We start from the raw sequence: 5,730 nt of genomic DNA on the forward strand, positions 1-5,730 counted from the left end.
CTTTGTAGCTTTATTGATGTTGTGAGTGACACTTTTTTTTTTTTCCTCCCATTTCATTTCCCAGGCAGCTATTCCCTGATACTGGGAAACTTATGGTTTTTCCTCCATGTACCCTCCCTCAGTCCACTTTTTCAGGCTTTCTCCCTGGATCAAATTGTTTTGCAACTAACATTCTTGGATCTTTTCAGTAAACATAAACATATTGTCTGCCAATAATGAGAATATTGTCTTCCTTTCTAATTTGGGGGTTTTGTTTTCTCTCCATTTTCAATTTTATTGTGTTGGCTAAATATCCTTGTTTATATACACGGCTAAGTATAAAACGGATAACTAATGAGAACCAACTGTGCAGCATAGGGAACTCTCCCCAGTGCTCCGTGGCGGCCTCAATGGGAAGGAAATCCCCCAAACATAGAATATATGTAAACATATAGCTGGTGGCTCAGACGATAAAGAATCTGCTTGCAATGTGGGAGACTCAGGATCAGTCCCTGGGTGGGGAAGATCCCCTGGAGAAGGGCATGGCAATCCACTCCAGTATTCTTGCCTGGAGAATCCCATGGACAGAGGAGCCTGGTGGGCTGCAGACCATGGGGTCTCAGAGCTGGACACGACTGAGCAACTAACACTTTTGCTTTCTTCGCTTTTCATAGCTGATCAACTTTGCTGTATACCAGAAACTAATACGACATCATAAAGCAGCTATGCTACACTCTCTTCCCCCAGAAAACCTCATGGATAAAGGACTAGCCTCCAGCTTCTCAGTGAGGCCCTGGAGATGGACCCTTAAGCCCCTGCCCGGGGCTGCCCTTCTCAGCACATCAACAGTTTCAAATGCCTCCCCTTCCCCAGACTCTCTCTTTCTTCTCAGGGGTCTCCAGGATCAGGCTGGGAGTGTGTGTGTGTGTGTGTGTGTGTGTGCACGTGTGTGTGTTAGTCACTCAGTAGTGTCCGACTCTCTGTGACCCCATGGACTGTAGCCTGCCAGGCTCCTCCATCCATGGAATTCTCCAGGCAAGAATACTGGAGTGGGTTGTCATGCCCTCCTCCAGGGGATCTTCCTGATCCAGGGATCAAACTCTAGTCTCCTGCATTGCCGGAGGATTCTTTACCCTCTGAGCCACCAGGGAAGCCCCAGGCTGGGGGTGGAGGTGGGCAATCCTTCCAGCCCCTTGTGCTGGAGACTCCAAAGGAGATTTTCCTGGCTTGTCCCCACGCGTGCCTCTTCTTGAGGACCCATGGCCCCCTGGGCACCACAGTGCTGACCACAGGGATGAACTTCTTTCCTGACTTAAGACTCATCTGGGTATCTCCTAACAAGAGCTGGCAGGCCAGGGGGCTTCATGATCCTGGCCGTTGAACCATGGTCCCTCCTCCCAACTGTGCTGTCTGATCCTCCATCCAACACGTGTTAGTGGGCACTCATTGCTGGCCACACCCAGCACAGCGACTGGGGGTCCAGGGAAAACCAGATAAGGATGGGGGAGGAGACTCCCTCTCTGCACAGTGAGATTGGCTAGGTACATGGCTTAAGAATAGTGGGGGAAGCTGTTGGGCTTGAAGGTAAGAGCAGCCCCTCCTTCTTGGCTTTGCAGTTGGGTGAAGCACCCTGGGGGCAGGTGGGGGGGTCACAGGTGGGCGGACAAAAGCCCAGAGGATGAAAGAAACACCAACTCCCTAAGTCCCAGGTCCCACAGGATTCCAGGTTGGACGGGAGAGGACTTGAGGCTGTGGGCAGATGGGAGTTTGGGCAGGGAGGCTTAAGGTAATGAGCTTGAACTTCATCTGGAGGGTATCAGTCTGGGGCTGAGGAGCCCATGTAAGAAAGATCACAGCTGAGGGGAAAGGGAGACAGAGGACATGCTGGAGGATTCTCCACCATCCCTAAACTAATGGTATTTTAAAAAATAAATTTACTGATTTATTTTTGGTTGCACTGGGTCTTCGTTGCTCCTTGGGTTTTCCTCTAGTTTCAGAGACTGGGGGCTACTCTCTAGTTGCGGTGCATGGGCCTCTCATTGTGGTGGCTTCTCTTGTTGCAGAGCATGGGCTCTAGGCAAATGGGCTTCAGAAGTTGTGGCATGTAGGCTCAATAGTTGCCGTCTCTAGGCTCTAGAGCACAGGCTCAACAATGGTGGCACATAGGCTTAGTTGCTCCACAGCGTGTGGGATCTTCCCGGATCAGGAATTGAACTTGTGTCTCCTGCATTGACAGGTAGATTCTTTACCACTGAGCCATCAGAGAAGCCCCAAAGGCATTTTGATTTGACCAGTTAGAAATCTGAGATAAAGTCAGGTGATTTGGTTCCCACCACACTAAGGGAAGGGAAACAATGACAACCCCGGCTTTGGCTTCGCTCTGGCTTCCAGAGGTCAGGGGAGGATACACCACAAGGGCAGTTGTCTGCTCAGATAAACCTTCATCATGGAATTGCATCATATACTAGGGATATTAAAAGGAAAAGTGTGCAACTATTAATTAGGGTAAGAAATTTAGGGTGACCCAGATTGCGATGGTAGCAGCACCGACATTTTAGCAGCTGCTGGCAGGACGTCTCTCCTCTCTCAAAGTCCTGCACTTTCTCTAGGAAGTCCTTGGTACTCAGCCAGCCATGTCCTGGCAACCATGCTCTGGACTCAGGCCTGGCCAAGTGGATCTTCTTTCCTGGGAAACAGAGGTAGTGAAGCTGAGTGCCCTGTTCACAGCCAGCCCCAGGGGAGGAGGAGGCTGGAACTCTGGTCCCCAGGCCTTTGGGCCACCCTAATTTTGCTCTGCCCCCTCTTTGATCCAGGGACCACCTTCATGGTATTGGTGTAGGACTGTCCAGCACCATTCCCTCCTCTTGGGGTCTTGATTCCTCCTGTGTTCTCAGCCTGCATGGCTGGAGCTGTGCCCTACATGGGGCCAACTTGTGACCCAGGACCCAAACCCGGCAGAATGCTGTTCCTCTGTGATGTGTCCTGCGCTCTGCGTGTGACTCTGGCCACGTGGTCAGGCACCATTAGAACTAACCCCGGGGTTTTCATCTGAGCCACTGGGATGCAGTGCCTACCGTATCCCAATGGATCTACACCTGGACGGATGTGAGGAACTACCTGAGCATCACCTGGAGCCCATGAAGGTCCTCAATGGGGTCAACCAGAGCCCAGAATCCATATTCCGGTGATAGTGGCTGAATCCAGCCCTGCCTGAGGCTACTCTGCCCAGGACAGGGTCTGCTCAGCTCATAGAGGACTGGGTGTCCTGCCCCATGCCACCCCAAGAGACCTCCCCATGCCCAGCATCCCTCCAGCAAACCCTTCCTCCACTTCTCTGGCTTAAGTTAGCCCAAAGGGGTTTCAGCTGCTGGGCAGAAAATCCAGCCCCAGAGGACAGCTTTGTTCAAGTTTACAAGAATGCGGAGACCCTAGGACCTCCCTGTGGTCCAGTATCTAAGACTCTATACTCCCAATGTAGGGGGCCTGGGTTCAGTCCCTGGTCAGGGAACTGGATTTCCCATGCCTCAGCTAAGAGTTCACATGCCTCTACTAAGGCCTGGTGCAGTCAAATAAGTAAATGAATAAAAATATTTAAAAAAAAAAAAAAGGAAAGAATGGGAAGACCTAGCTCTTGGAAGGCCCTGGAGCTGGCCCCGGTACAGGAACAGATAAACCTAGTGTTGTCTTTTGGGGGAATTCCTCCTAAGACAGACCCTGGGATGGGCCCCAAGGTCACCTGGGGTATAGGATAGCCTGGGGCAAAGTGGCTTGAGCTGGGCCTTGGTGGCACTTGGAATGGAGGTGAGCATGCTGGTGTGGGACACCCAGGGGCCAAGGGCCTGAGGCAAGACTAAGTGAGGAGGCCTGGGTCTTGAGGCCTGGGCTGTGTGGAGGTGGGTGCAGTCTGGCAAGCAGGCTGGGGAGTCTGGGTTTGACACCCAGGAAATAGGACATCATGGCGGTATGATTTACTCCAGATGGGTGATCATTGATTTAGAACTCCTGACAGGTGTGCTATTCTGAAACTTGACAGAGAGAAACATTAAGTCCAGGAGTCCCCATTCTGCATGGAGCAATCCCATTTCTCTACGCCTGGTCAATTCTACAGCCAAAGCACTTTTGTCCCCTGGAGGGAGTCAGGATGGATTTGAATTAACCAGGAAGTTCTTTGACTGCTATTTTAAAACTTCTCTCTGCTACCTGGCCTGACATAATAATTACCTGCCTGTGATTTATCTCCGGCAGATTATGAGCGATGATAGGGTTTGGGGTGATAATTGAGTGTGTCGAACACCTCACCTCCTCCCTTATCATTCAAGCTGAAACAGCGCTGGTTTTCTCTCTGGGCTGCTGGTGTTTGCTACCACCTTGCCGAGAATGGGTTACAGAAGGAGGTGGGCATTTTGCAGTGAGTCTTGTCAGCTCACATAGCACCCTGCTGTGCTCAGTCAGCGGAGAAGGCAATGGCACCCCACTCTAGTACTTTTGCCTGGAAAATCCTATGGACGGAGGAGCCTGGTAGGCTGCAGTCCATGGGGTCACTAAGAGTCGGATATGACTGAGCAACTTCCCTTTCACTTTTCACTTTCATGCACTAGAGAAGGAAATGGCAACCCACTCCAGTGTTCTTGCCTGGAGAATCCCAGGGACGGGGGAGCCTGGTGGGCTGCCGTCTATGGGGTCACACAGAGTTGGACACGACTGAAGTGACTTAGCAGCAGCAGTGCTCAGTCAGACTCAGTGGGGGTCTCAGTGAGGGCCAGCATCTTGTAAGTCACCCCTTAGATGAGACCCACAGCCCAGATGCTAAGCCACACCTCTGCTCTCACCCTCTCCCAGTATTTCCTGGGTTCCTACTGTGTGTCTGACACTGTTCTGGGGACACCTCAGTGAACCAAAAGGAAAGATCCCTGCCCTCAGGAAGTGGGAGGGAGCATGAGGGGCAGGGCCACACAGACACATAATCAATCAACAGGAAAGGAACTTCAGAGATAGACCTTCAGAGATAGACGAGCTAGAGAGGAAATGTGACAGGACTCAGGAGGGCCCTGGAAGGCAGCATTGGAAGCGGGAGCCAAGGATCCAGCCAGGAAAAGGCTGGGAGGAACAGATCAAGCAAAAGGAACAGGGAAGGGTCGGGGAGGATGGAAAGGAGGTGGGGGGTGGGGGTGAGGGGAAAGTGGAGGGTGTGAGCTCAGAGAGGTTGATGGGGGCTGAGAGTGGTCTCCTGAAGCTGGGGGTGAGGTTGCCCCAGAAGGGAAGCCCCCACCATCCCCTAGAGGAAGTCTTGGGGAAGGGGTCGCGGTGCGGCCAGTAGGAAGCCCAGGATGGAGTTCTGGAGAGTCTGCAACCAGCACCATCAGCGGCTCCTGGAGGCAGGGAGGCTACCTAATTGCAGGGCCTGGTAGGGAATGAAAACACTGGGACCCTTGTTCAGAGAGCAGGGAAAAACCTTTTCCATTCTTCCACAATCTCTCTAGTCACCTGTCATGGGGTTTTAAAATTTGCTACTTAATGCTGCTCTCCCTTGGGCATGGGGAAACTTGTGGGGTGAATGCATACCCTCATGGGTGCCCAGCATGCCACCCTGAAATTCAGAGCTTAATCTGGCCTCCTGTCTATGCTCAGAGCCCCAGGAGTGGCGGGTGACAGCAGTCGCCAAGTAGGGCACAGATTAGGTGGTTGGGATGTGGGAGGTGGTGGAAGGAGGTGACTCTGAGCCCCAAAACATGTTCCATTATCCCTTTGAAC

The sequence above is a fragment of the Oryx dammah genome, unplaced genomic scaffold (assembly GCF_014754425.2).
Source record: "Oryx dammah isolate SB20612 unplaced genomic scaffold, SCBI_Odam_1.1 HiC_scaffold_13, whole genome shotgun sequence".
NCBI classification, from domain to species: Eukaryota; Metazoa; Chordata; class Mammalia; order Artiodactyla; family Bovidae; genus Oryx; species Oryx dammah.